The following is a 20,204-nucleotide window of genomic DNA, read 5'->3' as shown; positions in this document are numbered from 1 at the left end:
ATTTGCTTAAGTTCCTTGCATGAACTATGATATGGTCTATTTTGGAGAAAGTTCCATGAGCTGCTGAGAAGAACGTGTACTGTGTTGTTTTAAGGTGAAATACTTGGTAGATGTCAGTTAATTCTGCTTGAAGTATGGCCTCAGTTAATTTGGTAGCTTCTTTGCCAATCCTCTGGTTGGTATACCTGTCCTTTGGTGAGAGTGGAGTGTTAAAGTCTCCTAGTATTATCGTATTGGGATCTATTTTATTCTGTAAGCTTGAGAGTATTTGTTTAACATATCTGGGTGCACCAATGTTTGGGGAATATAAGTTGATGATGGTAATATCCTCCTCTTGGGGTGTTCCCTGTATTAATATTTAGTGTCCGTCGTTGTCTTTCTGTACTGACTTTAAGGAAAAGTTTATTTTGTCAGATATCAGGATAGCTACACCTGCTTTCTTACTGGGGGCATGTGATTGGTCGATCCTTTTCCAACCTTTTACTCTGAGTTTGTTTGTATGTTTGGCTTAGAGGTGGGTCTTCTGAGGGCAACAGATGGATGGGTCGTGTTTTCTGATCCAATCTGCAGTTCTTTTTTTTTTGATTGGTGAATTAAGCCCATGAATATTTAGAGATAGTATAGAAAGATGCATTGTGGTCCCTGTCATTCTCTGTTTTCCTCAGATTTTCTTCTTTCCTTTCCTCCTGTGCTTGCTCAGTTAGACTTCGATTAATGCCTGTCTGGGTGCAGGTCCCAGTTCCTGGTTGCTTTCTTCAGGTTGTGTCCCCCCTCTTAGTATTCCTTGTAATGCTGGCTTAATGTTTATGTATTCATTTAGTTTTTCTTTGCTATTAAAATTTTTCAGTTTTCCATCAAATGTGAGTGCTAGCTTTGCCGGGTATAATAGTCTGGGTTAGCATTTATTGGCTCTCATGGCTCGTATGGTACATTCCCAGGCCTTTCTTGCGTTCAGTGTTTGTGTGGAGAGATCTGCAGTGATTTTACTTTTTTCCCATTGTAGTATAGCTCCTTCTTCATTTTTGCTGCGTGCAAGATTGTTTCCTTATTATTCAGATCTATCATTTTTACTATAATGTGTCTAGAAGTGTTTCTCCTGGGATCTTGCTTGGTAGGTGTTCTATATGCTTCTGTTATGTCGGTAAGATGTTCTTTTTTGAGATGGGGGAAATTTTCACCGATTATCTTGTTGAATAGGTGTTGCATTCCCTTGTTCTGAAATTCCTCACCTTTGTCCACTCCAATTATATGAAGGTTAAATTTCTTGGCACTATCTGCTTGCTCTTGAATTTCCCTTTGGCATAATTTGAGTGATTTTTTCCATATCTGTCATTTTTTGGTCCATTTGGTGTATTCTATCTTCTGTATCTGACACTCTACATTCCATTTCCTTCACTCTGTTAACTATGGTTTCCATTGTGGTTTGCAAGGAGGAAATGGATTCAGTTATTGATTTGATGTTGGTTCTCAAAGTACTGATCTCACCTCTTATTGAGGTATGTACTATCTCTATTTTGACATTTATCTAACCTCTTACGGAGGTGTGTGCTGCCTCTATTTTTGCATGCATCTCCTTTTTGATATCCTGCATTATTTTTGATAGTTCATTCTTGTGCTTTTTCAATTTCTGGTCTATTTCTCTCTTTATTTCTTGAGTCATTGCCTCCAGCATCCCTTGGATGTGGCTTTTGTCTTCCATTCCTGCTTTGCTTCCACTGGGGCTCTCCCCTGCATGGCTGCTGGCTATTGGGGATAGCTTGCTATCCTGGGTGTTGATAAACCTTGTAATTTTTCTCTGTGATTTTTGCATGGAGTTCAGGGATTATTGGAGACTAATCTGAAATTTTGTTTTGGTGTGTCTGTCTTTGCTTGGTTGCTGTTTCTGTATTGGTAGGGAGAGTCTTCTTATGTACCTTTTATACAATTTTTTTTCTGAAACTTTTCTTTGATTTTTAATTTTTAACTTAAAAAATTTGTTTTCTATTAACTTTTTTTTCTTCCTTTTATAATTTTTATTTTAGGGGCATATGTGTGTGTACTTTTTTCTTTTTTGTTTTCTTTTTTCATTTAAAAAAATTTTTTTGTTTAGATTTACTGAACTTTTTAACACTTTTTTCTTTCCTTCACATTCTTTTTACTTTTTCTTCCCTTTTGTTCTTCTTTGCGTGATTTAATTGCTGTTCTGCTCATCCTCAGATACACCCATAGTCGACTATGAGACCTTATCCCCCATTGTGTACAGACTCAATCCAGAAATTTATTACTCAATTCAAAACCTCTTAGACTTAAATTCCTTAATAGCAGTACTACCTTTTCTACCTATATAATATTTTAAAAAATTTTTATTTTTGAGTTTTTCATGTCTCCTTTCTATCCCTCCCCTTCTCTTATTCTATTCATGTTTTTCTCTGAATAATACATTTTTAAATTTGCATAATTTTTAAGTGTTGCACTTTTAATTTTTAATTTTTGTTTTCTATTTTTTCTTGTCTCTTTTTTCTTTCTCTTTCTTCTTTTATTCTCTCTCTCTACTATGATTCTATCCAACATATTTCCCACTTTGAGATTATGCCTTAGTTAAGTTAACTCTCCCTCTACCTTTCCATATTCCTCTATTCCTATTTTTACCCGCATCTCTCCCTAAACCTAATAATTTCTGGTTTGCCATAATCTTCCTTTGCAGATCATAGCCCATTAATACATAGTTGTTTGATGTTGATTAGATATATCTGTTGAAGTAGATTGTATCTGCAGACTTTTGACTATGCAACTACAGACTTTGGCTGATGCTTGACTTAAGATAGAGTTATAGCACAAAACTCGTGTTACTTTCATCCCAAATGGGCAGAGCCACCGGGAAAAACACAAGAAAAATGGCAAGTCTGGTATCTTAACTTCCACTCATGATAAGCAGGAGACAGAACAGATAATGAATAATCCACAGGAGAGCTCCCAAAAAGCTCTACAAACACTACTGGTAAATATGATAAATGAAAAGATTGAAAACCTGCAAAGGATTCTGTATGTGCATGATAGGTAGAGAGAGGAGGCAACCAACGGTCAATACAGGAATATGATGAGCGTAAGGAAGCTACTCAAAGATTGATACAGGAATTGTGTGAGCAGTTTGAGAATGCTCAAAGAGAAATAAAGGAATGGCATGAGCAGGCTGAGATCAGTCAAAGAGAAAGTCAGGAATGACGTCATCAAGTTGAGAACACTCAAAGAGAATTACAAGAATTGCATGAACGTGAGGAAGCTAATCAAAGAGTAAAACAGGAATTGAGAGAGCAGGATGAGAATACACAAAGATCACCAAGGCATTTATGGAATCCATAAAGAGAGATGAAAGAATTCAGTGAGACCAGAAAGAGAATGCTGAATAGAGCCCGACAAAAGGAATGGGAGTCCAAGGAAACCAACCAATCAACTAAAAGTTTTGAGCATAAACACTGAACACCAAATTAAGGAAGTAAAGAACTTCATACAAGATCTAAAACAAAGCTCCAACAAAAAAATTGAAGCCATCAAAGCTGACCAACTAGAAGGAAAAGAAATAAAAAACAAATTAGAAAGTCTTGACAGTAGATTAGGACATGAAGAAGATCGAATTTCGAGGATTGAAGACAGGCTAGATATTATAAAGAAAGAACATACAACCAGCAAAGACAAATCCAAGAAATATGATAGATCCATTCAACACTTGGAAGACACCATCAGAAGGCCTAATCTGAGGATAATAGGTGTAGAGGAGCACCTAAAGACAGAAGTTAATGGTCTAGGAATTTTGTTTAACAGGAACCTAGCAGAGATCTTCACAAACTTGCAAAAAGATAGGCCTATTCAGATGCAAGAAGCTTTTTAGAACTCCATATACACCAGACCAGAATAGGACATCCCACCCATCACATTATAATCCACACAGGATCCATTCAGACCAAGGAAAAGATCCTTAAAGCTGTCAAGGAGAAAAGATCAATCACCTATAAAGGGAAACCAATTAAAACCACCTCAGATTTCTCAGCGGAGACAATTAAATCAAGAAGAGCCTGGAATGATGTATGCCATACCCTAAAGACAAACAACTCTCAACCAAGAATATTGTACCCAGCTAAAATCTCCTTCATAGCCAAAGGTCAAATAAAAACCTTCCATAACAAAGAAAAATTGAAATAATATATCTCCACCAAATCAGCCCTACAAAAGATTCTTAAACTTCCTCACTCCAGTTAGAATGGCAAAAATCAAGAACTCTAACAACAACGGATGCTGGAGGGGATGTGGTCAGAAGGGAACCTTACTTCATTGTTGGTGGGAATGTAAACTTGTTCAACCACTTTGGAAAGCAGTATGGAGGTTCCTGAAAAGACTTCACATAGAGCTCCCCTATGACCCAGCAATCCCACTTTTGGGCATTTACCCAAATGTTTACAAACAAGACCACACTAAAGCTACCAGCACAACTATGTTTATTGCAGCATTATTTACCATAACTAAGATATGGAACCAACCCAGATGCCCCTCAGGAGAAGAACGGATCAAGAAAATGTGGTATACATATACAATGGAATTCTATGCCTCCATCAGAAAGAATGACATTGCCCCATTTGTTAGGAAATGGAAAAACTTGGAAAAAAATATATTAAGTGAAGTAAGCCATGCCCAAAGAAACATAGGTTCCATGGTTTCCCTTATTTGCAATATCTAGTATATGTATGAGTCAAGCGGAAAAGGTCAGATAATGTGATGTTAGGAAAATGAACCCTTAGATATGTATTTTAATGGTTTTTTTCTTTCATGCATTTGTTTCTAACGCATTTATAAGATTATCTCTTTGTTGCTTTGTATGCCCCTCCCTCACAGTATAACCCCTGCTTTCACTATATTTGATGTCAGTATAACTTGTGGAGGAGATGGGGAAAAACAAGTCGTTTAAGGATACAGGTGGACCTGTTGCAACAATGAGAAGTACAAGTTGTCATGTCGAAAATGAGCTTTAAAACGTTGGTGGGTGGGGGAGGAGGGGAGGATTGGGTGGGGGTGGTGGGGGGGGATGCTGGGAAGGGATGTGAAGGGTAAACAAAGGAGGAGGCTGCAATGCTTGATAAGAAATGTATGCATTATCCTGCCCATGTAATTGTAACCCCTCTGTACAGCATGTTCACAAAAAAAAATAAATTAAATTAAAAAAAAAAGATTCTTAAACTTGTCCTACACATAGAAAACCAACAAGACCACAATAAAGGCCAAGAAACAGCACCCAAACTGAGAATCCAAGAACCGTAGGAAGAACCCAGTTGCTGCAGCCCCCAAGAAGATGGGTAAAATGGCAAGAACTCCCAAATACCTCTCAGCCCTATCTCTCAACATTAATGGATTTAACTCTCCAATTAAGCGACATAGAATGTCTAGTTGGATTAAAAAGCAAATCCTCTATCTGCTGCCTTCAGGACTCACACCTTGCCCATAAAAACAAACACATTATCAAAGTAAAAGGCTGGAACAAAATCTACCAAGCAATTGGCCCCCATAAACAGGAGGGAGTTGCAATCCTAATAGCAGATAAAATAGACTTCAAATTAAAATTCGTGAGAAGAGATAAAGAAGGTCGCTACATACTAATTAAGGGATCTCTCCTTCAGGAGAATACTACAATTCTAAATATCTATTCGCCAAACATTGGAACACCCAAATTTATCCAAGAAGCACTACTTTCCCTCAAATTCCACACTGATCCAAAGACATTAATTGTTGGGGACTTTAACACACCACTTTCCCCACTAGATAGATAAATTTGGCAAAAATTCAACAGAGAAATCACAGTTCTAAACAAATGCATAGATCAACTAGATTTAACAGACATCTACTGAATATTTCACCCAGTAGAATCAGAATACATATTTTTGTCAGCAGCACATGGAACATTTTCCAAAATTGAACACATTTTGGGCCACAAAGCAAACTTGTCGAAATTCAGAAACATTGACATTATACCATACATTCTCTCAGACCATACGGGAATAAAATTAGAACTCAACACCAAAAGCCACCAAAGAAAGTCCTATAACACATGGAGACTGAACAACACACGGCTGAATCATCAGTGGGTCATAGAAGAGATTAGAAAGGAAATTCAAATGTTCATGATATTCAACAAAAATGAACACACAAATTACCAGCTCCTATGGGACACAGCAAAGGCACTACTCAGGGGCAAGTTTATAGCTCTGAGCTCAACAAATTGGAGAGATCTGAAACCAACAATTTATTGAGACATCTGAGCCTCATTGAAAAAGAGCAGCAAGATAAACCCCAATCCAGTAGATGGAAAGAAATAATTAAAATTAAATCAGAGGTAAATGAATTAGAATCCAAAAAAACCATAGAAAGAATCAGCAAAACGATGAGTTGGTTCTTTGAAAAAATTAACAAAACAGACAGATCCTTAGCAAATCTCACCAGAAAAAGAGAACACACCTAAATAAATAAACTCAGAGATGAGAATGGAAACATCACCACAGAACAAACCAAGATTCAGAACATTATAAGGGAATACTTCTCAAAACTTTATACTAATAAGTTTGAGAATTTGGCAGAAATGGACCTTTTCCTAGCAAATATTGACATGCTAAAACTAAACCATGATGAGTTAAACCATCTTAACATGCCCATATTAAGCATTGAAATAGAAAAAGCAATAAGAGACTTCCCATCTAAGAAAAACCCAGGACGAGATGGTTTTACAGTGGAATTCTACAAGGCCTCCAAAGCAGAGCTCACACCAATACTCCTCCAACTCTTCAAGGAAATTGAAAGAAAAATTTCACTACCAAACTCATTCTATGAAGCCATCATAACCCTCATCCCAAAACCAGGCAGGGACTCATCAAAGAAAGAGCACTATAGACCCATTTCTTTGATGAACATTGATGCAAAACTTCTCAACAAAACTTTGCCCAACTGACTTCAACAATTCATCCAAAAAATCATACACCACGATCAAACAGGATTCATTTCAGGGATGCAAAGCAGGTTCATTATTCACAAATCAATTAATATAATTCATCACATCAACAGGAGCAAGGATAAGAACCACATGATTATCTCAATAGATGCAGAAAAAGCATTTGACAAGATTCAACACCCCATTATGAGGAAGATTCTGGAAAAATTAGGAATCCATGGAAAATTCGCAATACAATAAAGGCTGTATATGACAAACCTACAGCCAGCATTATACTAAATGGTGAAAAACTAGAGCCATTTCCTCTTAACTCAGGAATGAGACAAGGATGTCCACTCTCTCCACTTCTTTTCAATCTAGTATTATAATGACTAGCTACAGCAATAAGACAAGATGCAAGCATCAAAGTGATCCATATAGGGAAAGAAGAAATAAAACTCTCCCTCCTTACAGATGACTCCCAAATTACTCAAGCTGATTCAAAACTTTGGCAAAGTAGCAGGGTATAAAATTAACCCTCAAAAATTAATGGCTTTGGGCTGGGAAGGTGGTTCAGTGGTAGAGCACTTGCTTTGCATGCATGAGGCCCTGAGTTCGATTCCCAGCACCACATAAGCAAAAAGAAAAAAAGCCAGAAGTGGCGCTGTGGCTCAAGTGGTAGAGCACTAGCCTTGAGCTGAAGATCTGAGGGACAGTGCCCAGGCCCAGAGTTCAGGCCCTACGACCAGACCCCAAAAAAAAAAAAATTAATGGCTTTTCTGTATGCCAACAATGAGAAAAGTGTGGCTGAAATTAGGAAAGCAACTCCATTCATAATAGCCCCACAAAAAATAAAATACCTAGGAATTAACTTAACCAAGGAAGTGAAGGCCTTCTATGATGAAAACTTTAAAAACTTGTAAAAGGAAATCAAAACAGAACTTAGAAAGTGGCAAAATCTCCCATGCTCCTGGATTGGAAAGATCAACATTGTGAAAATGACAATATTTCCAAAGACTATCTAGAAATTTAATGCGATACCTATCAATATTCCAACCTCATTCTTCAAGGAAATAGAAGAGGCAATCCAAAAATTCATATGGAACAATAAAAGACCCCGAATAGCAAAAACGATCCTCAACAGAAAGAACAATGCTGGAGGAATATCAATACCAAATTTCAAACTCTACTATAAAGCCATAGTAATCAAAACAGGTTGCTACTGGCACAAGGACAGACCTCAGGACCAATGGAATAGATTTGAAAAAACAGAAATGAACCCACAGACCTATAGCCATCTAATCTTCGATAAGGGAGCTAAAAAATGGAAGAAAGACACCCTCTTCAGTAAATGGTGCTGGCAAAATTGGTTAACTACTTGTAAAAAAGTAAAGCTAGATCCTTATATATCATCCTGCACCAGAATCAACTTCAAATGGATCAAAAACCTCGGAGTCAAAGCAGAGAGTCTGAAAACATTACAGGATGGAACAGGAGAAACCCTAGGTCTCCTTGACACAGGCTGAAAGTTTCTTAATAGAGACCCAGAAACACAACAAGTCAAAGAAAGGTTGGACAAATGGGGTTGCATGAAATTGCAGAGCTTCTGCATGGCAAAGAACATATCTAGCAAGATCAATAGAAAGTCCACGATTGGGAGAATATCTTCACTAGCCATACAACAGACAATGGTCTCATATCTAAAATATACCTGGAACTCAATAAATTAAATCCCCCAACAACAAAACTTCAAGGAAACAACTGCCCAATAAACTAGTGGGCTAAAGACTTAAAGAGAAACTTATCTGAAGAGCAAAGAAGGATGGCCAATAGACACATGAAGAAATGCTCAACCTCCCTAGCAGTATGGAGGTTCCTCAAAAGACTCCACATAGAGCTCCCCTATGACCCAGCAATCCCACTTTTGGGCATTTACCCAAGTGTTCACAAACAAGACCACATTAAAGCTACCAGCACGACTATGTTTATTGCAGCAGTATTTACCATAGCTAAGATATGGAACCAAGCCAGATGCCCCTCAGTAGATGAATGGATCAAGAAAATGTATATATAATGGAATTCTATGCCTCCATCATAAAGAATGACATTGCCCCATTTGTTAAGAAATCGAAAGACTTGGACAAAATTATATTAAGTGAAGTAAGCTAGGCCCAAAGAAACATAGGTCCCACTATTTCCCTTATTTGCAATAACTGGTATGTGTCTGAGTCAAGCAGAAAAGGTCAGATAAGTTGATGTTAGGGAAATGAACCCTAAGATATGTATTCAAATGTTTTTTTTTCTTTCAGGCGATTGTTTCTAACACATTTATAAGATTATTTCTTTGTTGCTTTGTATTTCCATCCCCCATGGTATAACCCCTGCTTTCACTGTGTTTGATGACGGTATAATTTGTGGAGGGGAAAGGAAAAAACAAATAGGGATACAGGTGGACCCATTGCAACAATGAGATGTACAAGTCTTTATGTTGAAAAATGTGCTTTACAACTCTGGTGGGGGTGGGGATGCAGGGGGGATGGGAGGTTGGGGGTGTTGAGATGGGAAGGGATTGGAAGGGGAAACAAACAGGAGGCAACAATGCTTGATAAGAAATGTACTCATTACCTTGCCCATAGAATTGTAACCCCTCTGTATGGTATTTTCACAATAAAAAAAATGTTGCTAAGGTTTCATGTGATGAATTATATGCTTTTCTTCATATTGTATGTGTCTTTTTTCCAAAGGGATTTACCTGTGTGTTCATTTCCATTTTTAGTTAGTTGATTGTGTATTTCTTACTTTCTATGTGTATATCATTCCTTGGAGTAGTCCCTACACACGTATGTACATGTGTTTTTGTATTAACATATTTCTTGTTGATATGGTTTTTTTTTTTTTCTCTTCGTTTTCTGAGCCAAGGTGTCCCTTCCTGCAACAGTCAGAGCAGGAAACCTCCAGCCTGTTGCTACTGTCCCCCATGACCTGGATGCCACCTAGTGGCCACCAGTGGGGATCCATGAAAGTGGCTTTGGGTTAGTCCTCAATTCTCATTTGGTGTCCAGGAGTTTCTTTCTTCCATTGCTAATTGACTTTTTCTCTACTAATTAGTTTCTGTGGCATTTACTTATCTATCTACCTATGTACAAAACTCCCAAGTATGTATTTCTGTCTGCATCAGTGTTTGTTTCATTAATTCCATATGTGTCCCTGGAAATCTTGAAGCATTCTCCCATCCTGCCTTTTTTCTAGTTATTTGACTGTTGGTGTTTAGTGTATTTTTCTCCCCAGGTTGCGTCCACACATCTCCCCATCTTAAGTAACTTAGTTTCAATATTATTTCTTGAAATAATTTCATTTGCATCCTTGCCAAGAGTTTCATATGACTGATTAAATGATTGTATGAGTCACTGATGGACATATTGTTTGTTTTGTGAAATAGGGTATTGTCACCTTGGCCAGATGTGTCCTGAACTATCCAGTCTCCCCACCTGCCTCCCAATATCTGGATCACACTTATGGGCCTCTCTTTCCCACCGAAGCAAAAGGATTTCGGTAAACCATTTCCTTTCCTTTTTTTGATCATCACTGTGATCTCCTCTAGATAATTTCCTTTGCTGTGGGTTCTTGCTCATCTTGTAGTTTTTGGACAAACGTATGTACTTTTTTGGTGTGTGTATGCATGCATCAGTCTTTGGATCTGTAGTTGTTTTCTGAGCATAGCATTTTATATATGGCCCATGAAGACTTCAAGGATTTTTACAGCCTGGCTTTTTCTTAGTGTTCAATTAGTGTTGTCCAGTGTGTTTTTGTGCCCAGACACATTGACAGATCATAAGCTCCCCCAGATGGGGTATTAACATGAGTTTTTCTCATTGAAAAACTTACATCCTACATGCATGTTTAAAAACGTGTTTCTTGAACTTTACAATTTAGGCGGGGATGGGGGTGAGGATGGGGGAGGGGGAGTGTAGTTGTGGAGGTGGGATGCAAGGGATGGTAGGGGAAAACAAAGGAGGAGGCAACAATGCTTGGTAAGAAATGTACTCATTACCTTGCTCATGGAACAGTAACCCCTCTGTACAGTATTTTCACAATAAAAAACATTTAAAAAATAAAAATGTGTTTCAATATTTATATGTTCTTTGATATCTGTCTGTCTGTTATACAGAAGGCCTGACCTGCCCTGACTTCTGTAGCCTCCCACATCTGCCACCTTTCAGTGTCTGGATCACACATATGGACCCCCGCCTTTCTGTCTCACAATTGTCTTTTTAGGTTACTTTTTGTTTTTGTTATTAATGTCTACTTGTATGTGATCTCTGAGGCAGAACCATGCTTACTCTCTGTCAGCTTGCGCTCTTAGACTTTAATCATGCTTCCACCCTGGCTTTTTTCTTTAAATACTTTCCTAGTGGGGTTCTCCTGGAATTTCTTGCCCAGGTTGATTGAGCAGGATTCTCTATTCTGAGTAACAGTATCCAAAATTGTGCTAAACTTTCTTATTTCTTCCGTGATGTCTTATATTCTTTTCTTCACATTGTATGTCTTACTTGAGACATGGGATTTTCCTGTGTGTTCTGATTGTTTTTGTGTCTCATTTGTGTATTTCTTCATTTCTCTATATATTTTATGCATCAGACTTGTCCCTGCATATGTATGTACATGTGTTTCTGTATTCATGTATTTATTATTGACATGGGTTTTTTTTTTTGCTTTTTTTTTCTGAGCCAAGGTGTTCCTCCCTGCCGCAGTCAGAGCAGGAATCCTCCAGCCTTTTTCTCCTGCCTCCCAGGAACTGGATGCCATCTAGGGGCCACTGGTGGGGACTCATGGAAGTGTATTTTGGTGATTTCCCCTCTCTCTCTCTCTCTCTCTCTCTCTCTCTCTCTCTCTCTCTCTCTCTCTCTCTCTCTCTCTCTCTCTCTCTCTCTCTCTCTGTCTCCCTTTTGCCGGTCATTGGGCCTGAATTCTGGGCCTGGGCACGGTCCCTCAGCAATTCAGCTCAAGGCTTGTGCTCTACCATTTGAGGCATAGCATCACTTCTGGCCTTTTCTGCTTATGTGATGCTGAGGAATCAAACCCAGGGCCTCATGCATGTGAGGCAAGCTTTGTGCCACTGAGCCATCTTCCTGGCCTCCTTCTCAATTCTCATAAGGGATTTGTACTGAGATTTGAACTCCAGGATATTCTCTACTTGTTTATGAATTTGTTTCTCAACTAATTATTTTTTTGGTTTTTATTTATATAACAAACTATGTAGTCATGATTCAAATATGTATTTCTGTCTGCCTCAGTGATTGTTTCAATGAATATCTTTGCATCTGGAAATGGTGAGGCATCCTTCCAGCATGCCTTCTTTCTAATTGTTTGGTTGTTGATATCTCATAGATTTCTCCCCACACTTCATCCACACATCTCCCCATCCTCAGTGAGTTTCAGTATTATTTCTTGCAATTGTTCCATTTTTATCATAATGTAGACTTTTATATGACTAATTAATGGAATGATTATATGAATGCCTGATGGATATGTTGTTTGTTTTGTGTGACAGGGTATTGCAATCTCAGCCAGCTGTGTCTTGAACTGTCCAGCCTCCACACCTGCCTCCCATTATCTGGACTACACATGTGCACCTCTGTGTTTCTCACTGAAGAAGATTTGGGTAAGCCTTTTCCATTTATTTTTTATTTTCACTGTGATCTCCACTGCATGATTTCCACTCATCCTGTGATTTCTAGATAAAATAAGTACTTTTATTGATGTATGTATTCATGCATTACCTTTTGCTTAAAAGTTGTTTTCTGAACATGGCCCAGAAAGACTTGAAGCATCTATGCAGCATGGTTAATTGTTAGTGTTCGATTAGTGGTGTCCACTGAGTTTTTGTGCCTGAACACATTCATGGATTATATTCTCTTCCACATGAGGTATTAAAATGAGTTCTTCGCATTGACATACAAACTTGAAAGTTGTATAAAATTGTATTTCAATATCCATGTTTTTGTTTCTGGTTTTGATTATTTTGTGAGTGTGGCTGTTATACAGAAGGCAAATATGTCCTGATCCCTGCAGCCTCCTACATCTGCCACCTTTCAGTCTCTGGATCACACATGTGGACCCCTATTTCTGTCTGACAGTGGTCTTTTTAAGTGTGCTTTTGCTTTAGTTTCTAATCTCTACTTAGATGTGAACACTGAAGCAGAACTATGCTTGCTAACTCAGTCAGTTTGCACACCTTGACTTGAACCATAGTTCCAGCATGGCTTTTTGTTCCAATACCTCCCTAGAGGGAATCTCCTGGAGTTTTCTGCCTAGGTTGATTGTGCAGGGTTCTCTCTTCTGAATAGAAGTATCCTAATTTGTGCTAAGCTTTCCTGTTTCTGCTGTGATGCTTTGTATTCCTTTGGTCATAGTGTATGTGTTACTTGGTCCATGGGATTTCCTGTGTGTTCAGATTCATTTTTAGTGTTTCATTTGTGTATTTCTTTGTTTCTATATATTATCATGCATCTGACTCATCCCTGCATAAGTATGTACATGTTTTTCTGTATTCATGTACTTCTTATGGGGAAGTTTGTTTTGTCTTAATTTTGTGATCCAAGGTGTCCCTTCCTGCCACAATCAGAAGGAAAAACCCTCCAGCCTGTTGCTGCTGCATCCCAGGACCTGGATGCCACCTAGGGGCCACCAGTGTGGACTCATAGAAGTGGCTTGTGATGAGTCCTTCTCAGTTCTCATTTGGTGTCCAGAACTTTCTTTCCTAGATTGCTAATTCACTTTTTCTCTACAGATTAATTTCTGTGGTTTTAACATATATTTACTATGTACTGAACTCACAGTAGGTTTTTCTGTCTGGATCAGTGTTTGTTTCATTAGTTCCATATGGGTTCCTGAAGCCTTGAAGGATCCTTGCAATGTGCCTTTTTTATAGTTGTTTGTTGGTGTTTAGTACATTTTTTCCTCCTCAGATAGTGCCCACACATATCTCCATGCTCAGTAATTGAATTTTTATATTATTTGCTGGAATCATTCCATTTGCATCGTTACCTAGACTTTTACATGACTGATTGATTGAATGAGTATATCAGTAATTGATGGACATGTTGTTTGATTTGTGAGATGAGTTATTACCACCTCAATCTGTTCACCTCTGTCCAGCCTCCACACCTGCCTCCCGTTACCAGGATCACACATGTGATCACACAGTAAAGATGATTTTGGTAAACCCTTTTCATTCTTCATTTTGGTCTTCACTTTGATCTCCACTAGATTATTTCCGTTTCTTTGGGTCCTCACTCATGCTGTGGTTTCTGGATAAACATATGTACTTTTATTGATGTATATATCATGTGCATGCATATATCTTGAGATTGGTATTTTTCTGAATATGCTACCCCATCCATGTCTCAGGAACACTTGGATCATCTTTATAGCTTGACTTTTTAATAGTGTTCAGCTAATCATTTCCAGGTCATTTTTGTGGCCAGACATATTCATGAATCATACTCTCTTCCACATGGGTCATTAATATGAGTTATATACATTGGCACATGTATATATTTCCTGCTTGTTTAATTATGGATTTAGTTATTTTCTTTCTTTTCTAGGTCTTCCTGTTATACAGAAGGCCAGACATGTCCTGACCCCTGCAGCCTCCCACATCTACAACCTTTCAGTATCTGGATCTTACATATAGACAGCCCCCCTTTCTGTCTCACAGTTGTCATTTTTCCAAAAAAATTCTTTATTAAGATTAAACAACTATACAAATTTCAGAGTATTGTGGAGTAGTCATATTTTGCTAATTTCACAAACACATTTTAACTTAAACAATGATAATCATCATCCTTCTAATCTACAAAGCTTATGATCTTGATGAACATTATCAATAAAACTATTTCTTTCAGGTTGGGTGATATGTACTTTTTTCCCTTTTTTCTTAGTGTCAGCTGTTCTCTCTCTCTCTCTCTCTCTCTCTCTCTCTCTCTCTCTCTCTCTCTCTCTCTCTCTCTCTCTCTCTCTCTCTCTCATTGCCTCCCTCCCATCACTGCCCTTGAGTTGTTTAGTTCACTCTCATCAGTGTCCAGGGCAGCTGATGGCCCAGTGTGCTGTATTTTTCATCTACTTTCTACAGATTCTATGCCTCCTCCTAGCTTCTCGCAGATGTGCAAGTGTATATACCATACATGAGGTAAAGAATATAGAGTCATCTGAAAAACGGTAAGACAAATTAAGAAGAGGTCCTTTGTTTCCTTGTCTTTGGGGTTCTTTTCAGTCTGTATATTATTTTATTCACTATGAAGAGGTGCTTGGGTATTACAATTTGGTGTTTTTCTCCCAGGCTGACCTCTTTTGGTTTCACTGTGTGTAGATATCTTGAGTTGTGCTTACTTTGTCATATCTCGTTGCATTTTTTAATGTAACATCTGCATATCAGGGAGACTATGCAACACTTTTCTCTCTGATCTTGACTTATCTCGCTCAACATGATTTGTTCTAGTTCCATCCATTTCTCTGCAAATGCCATTATTCTATCCTGTCTAATAGATATGTAAAATTCCATTGTATATAAGTACCGCAATTCTTGGATCCATTCATCTGTGGTGAGGCATCAAGTGGTTTCCATATCTTGGTTATTGTAAACAGTGCAGCAATGGACACGGAGGTGCATATGTCCTTGTATTCTGTTTCTTATTTCTTAGGGTAGATCCCTAGGACTGATATGTCTGGGTCACATTGAAAGTACATGTTTAGCTTTCTGAGGTACCTCTAGACTGCTTTCCAGAGTGGTTGTATTAGTGTACATTCCCACCAGCAGTGCAGTAGGGTTTCTATTTCTCTATATGTCTGCCAGCATTTGTCTTTATAGGCCATTCTGACTGGAGTAAGGTGGTGTCTGAGAGTTGTTTTTATTTGCATTTCCCTTATAGTCAGGGATGACAAACATTTCCTCATGTGGTTCTTTGATATTTTTACTTCTTCTTCTGAGAAGTCTCTCTTAAGCTCCCTTGACCATTTAGTGATTGATTTGTTAGATTTGGGAGGGACTAGTTTCTTGAGTTCCCTGGATATATTGGATATTAGGCCCTTGCCTGATATATTGCTGGTAAATATCTTTTTCCATTTGGTTGGCTGTCTTTCTAGTTTGGTGGCTATGTCTTTAGCTGTGCAGAAACTTTTAATTGTAAGGGAGTTCCATTTCTTAAGTCACTTTTCAATCTGTTGTGCCCCTGGGACTCTGTTCAGGAAGTTCCTGCCTGTGCCTGTAAGTTCTAGTGTCTCTCCTACTCTGTCCTGCTGTAGTTTCAGAGTTTCAGGTGTGATGTTGAGATCTGTAATCCATTTTGAGTTGTTGTTAGTTCATGATGAAAGGCTTGGATCCACTTTATTTTTCTGCCCAGTATTCCCAACACCAATAGTTGAAGATGCTATGTTTTTGTCCACTGTATATCTTTGGCGAGTTTATTTAATATCAGCTGACTGTAAGTATGTGGTTTTGTTTCTGGGTTTTCCAATCTATTCCATTGGTCTTTGGGTCTATTTTGTGCAAATATCAGGCTGTTTTTGTTATTATGACTCTATGGTAGAGCTTGAAATCTGGTATTGTGATACCACCTGCATTGCTTCTTTTGCCTAGAATTGCTTTGGCAATTTTAGGTCTTTTGTTGTTCCATATGAATTTTTGGATTGTTTTCTCTATTTCAGTAAAGAACATCATTGGGATTTTGATGGGGATTGCATTGAATTCGTATATCATTTTTGGCAGTAGGGCCATTTTCACAATATTGATTCTACTTATCCATGAACATGGAAGGCCGTTCCATTTCCTGGTGTCCTCTTTGACTCTTTTTTTTTTTAAGATTTTTATAGTTTACCCTAAATAGATCCTTTACATCTTTGGTTAGGTTACTTCCTAAATATTTTATTTTTTTTTAGGCTATTGCAATTGAGATTGTTTTTCTGATTTCCCTTTCTGTTTTCTTGTCCATTGTTGGTATACAGAAACGCTACTGATTTCTGTGGGTTAATTTTGTATTGGGCTACTTTGTCAAAGCGGTTTATTAGTTCCAGGTCTTTGGGAGTGGAGATTTTTGGGTCATTGAGATATAAGATCATGCCATCTGCAAATAGGCATAGTTTAATTCTTCTTTTACTTTGTGGATCCCTTTAAAGTTCTCTTCTTGCCTTATTGCTCAGGCTAAGTATTCCAGAACTGTATTGAAAATGAGTGGAGAGAGTGGGCATCTTTGCCTTATTCCTGTTGTTAGGGGAATATATTTTTGTATTCCCACATTTAGTACGATATTGATTATTGGTCTGTCATGTATTATATTGTTTTAAGAAGGTTCCTTAGATTCCTGTTTTCTCCAGAGCTTGTAACATGAATGGATGTTGTATTTTGTCAAAGGGTTTTTCTGCATCATTTGAAATAATGATGTGGTTCTCTTAATGTGGTGAATTACCTTTATTGATTTATGTATGTTAAACCATCCTTGCATCTGTGAAATGAAGTCCCCTTGGTCATAATGTATGATTTTTAAAATTTGTGTCTGTATTCTGTGTGCTAATAGTTTATTGGGAAGCTTTGCATTATGGTCATCAGAGAAATTGTTCTGTAGTTCTCATTTTTGTTGGATCCTTGCCTGGATTTGGGATGAGTGTGATATTGGCTTCATTGAATGATTTTAGGATTGCTATTTTGCTTCTATTCATGGAAGAGCTTGTGGAGTATGGGTATTTGTTCCTCTCTAAAAATGTTATAAAATTCCATGGTGAATATATCTGGACCTGGACTAGAGTTGTGTTTTTCTGTTGTTTTTGTTTCTCTTTATTATCTCAACTTGGATGTGATGTCGGAGGCAGAACGGTGGTTGCTGTCTCAGTCATTTTGCACATGTAGAATCCAACTATGCTTCCAGCCTAGTTTTTAAAAAATACATTCCTACAGAGAATCTCCTGGAGTTTTCTGCTCAGTTGATTTTGGAGGGTTCTCTCTCCTAAGTAGAAGTATCTCAGTTTAGGTTAAAGATTGCTGTTTTTTCTGTGGTGGTTTATAACCTTTCTTCATATTGCGTGTCTCTTTTGTGCCATGGGATTTTCCTGTGTGTTCAGTTCTTATCGAGTGGTTCATTTGTGTATTTTTTTGTTTCTATGTATGTATCATTCAACTGACTTGTCCCTGCTTAGGAATGTACATATGCTTCTGTATTCCTATATATTTCTTACTGACGTGCTTGTGTTTTGTCTTTGCTTTCTGAGCCAAGGTGTCCCTCTCTACTACAGTCAGAGCAGGAAACCTTCAGCCTGTTGCCACTGTCTCCCAGGACCTGGGGCCTCCAGTGGGAACTCAGTGAAATGGCGTATGGTGAGTCTTTCTCAATTCTCATTTGCAATCTGAGCTGGGATTTGAACTCCAGTTTTGTCTTTACTTGACAAATAATGCATTTTTCTCTACTAATTTAAATTCTGTGGTTTCTACTTATATATAAAACTATGTAAAAACCTCCCAATTATGTATTTTTGTCTGCATCATTGTTTCAATGAATATCTTTGTTATTTATTTGTCCCTGGAAGTCTTGAAGAATCCTTAGTGTGTGCCTTTTTTCTACTTGTTTGATTGATGGTGTGTAGCATATTTTTCACCCCAGATTGCATCCACACATCTCCCCATCCTCAGTAAGTGAGTTTCAGTATTATTTGTTGGAATTGCTCGATTTGTATCCTTACCTAGACTTTTTTATATGATTGATTGATTGACTGATTGTATGACTAGGTGATGGAAATGTTGTTTGTTTTATGAGACAGGGTATTGCCAACTTAGTCAGGTGTATCGTGAACTGTCCAGCCTCCACAGTGGCCTCCCTTTACCTGGATCACACATATGGACCTTTCTTTCCCACCAGCTGGAGAGGATCTTGGTAAAGAATTTCCTTTATATTTGTTGGTCTCCACTAGATGCTTCCCTTTGGGTGCTCACTTACCCTGTGGTTTCTGGATTAACGTATGTACTTTTGTTGAGGTATGTTTGGATGCATCAATCTTTTGATAGGTAGTTGTTTTTGAGCTTGGTACTCCATGGATAGTCTGGGAAGGCTTGAAGCATTTTTGCAGTCTGGCTTTTTCTTAGTGTTCTATTAGTGGTATCCATTGCTGTTTTGTGCCAAGAAACGTTCACAGATTGTATGCTCCTTCGCATGGAACATTAACATGAGTTCTATCCATTGACACACATCCTTCTTAGTTGTGTAAAAATAGGACTCAGGGGCTTGGAAGGTGGCTTAGTGGTAGAGTGCTTTTCTAGCATATATGAAGCTCTGGGTTTGATTCCCCAGTACCACATTAAGAGAAAAAGTGAGAAATGTCACTGTGACTCAAGTGGTAGAGTGCCAGTGTTAAGCAAAAGCAGCCCCAGGACAGTGTATATGCTGAGTTCAAACTCCAGGACTGGAAAAAAAATGTGTTTCAATATTGATATATTTTTTTCTTTTTGTGAGTCTGTCTCTTACACAGAAGGCCAGACATATCCTTACATCTGCAATCTCCCACATCTACCTCCTTTCGGTTTCTGGATCACATATATGGATTCCCAATTCTGTCTCACAGTTCTCTTTTTAGGTTGCTTTTCTTTTTGTTTCTTATCTCAACTTGAATGGGAATCTCTGTGGCTGAACTGTTCTTGCTATCTTATTCAGTTTGCACTCCTAGACTTCAACTATGTTTCTGCGTGGCTTTGTCCTTTAAATACATCATTAGGGGTAATGTCTTGAAGTTTTCTGACAAGGTTGATTGTACAAGGTTCTCTCTTCTGAGTAGAAGTATCTTTGTTTGTGCTAAAGTTTCCTGTTTCTGCTATGATGATTTTTATGCTTTTCTTCATACTGTGTGTGTCTTTTGAGCCATGGAATTTACCTGTGCATTCTGTTCCTTTGTAGTGATTCTTTGGATATTTCTTCATTTCAATCAGGCATGTGATTCGTCCATGTGTATATATGTACATTCTGCATTCAGGTGCTTCTTATTGTAATGTTTGTTTTATCTTTATTTTCTGAGCCAAGGTGTCCGTCCATGCCACAGTCAGAGAAAGAAACCTCCAGCCTGTTGTCAATGCCTCCCAGGACCTAAATGCTACCTATCACCACCCGTGGGGACTCACAGAAGTATCTTGTGTGAGTCCTATTCCATTCTCATTTGTGGTTTGTGGTGGGATTTGAACACCAGGTCTTTCTTTTCTTGATTGCAAATTCATTATTTTTTTCTACTA

Source organism: Dipodomys spectabilis, unplaced genomic scaffold (assembly GCF_019054845.1).
Source record: "Dipodomys spectabilis isolate Male_0828 unplaced genomic scaffold, ASM1905484v1 ptg000328l, whole genome shotgun sequence".
Lineage (NCBI taxonomy): Eukaryota > Metazoa > Chordata > Mammalia > Rodentia > Heteromyidae > Dipodomys > Dipodomys spectabilis.
Note: the sequence above shows the minus strand (reverse complement) of the source record.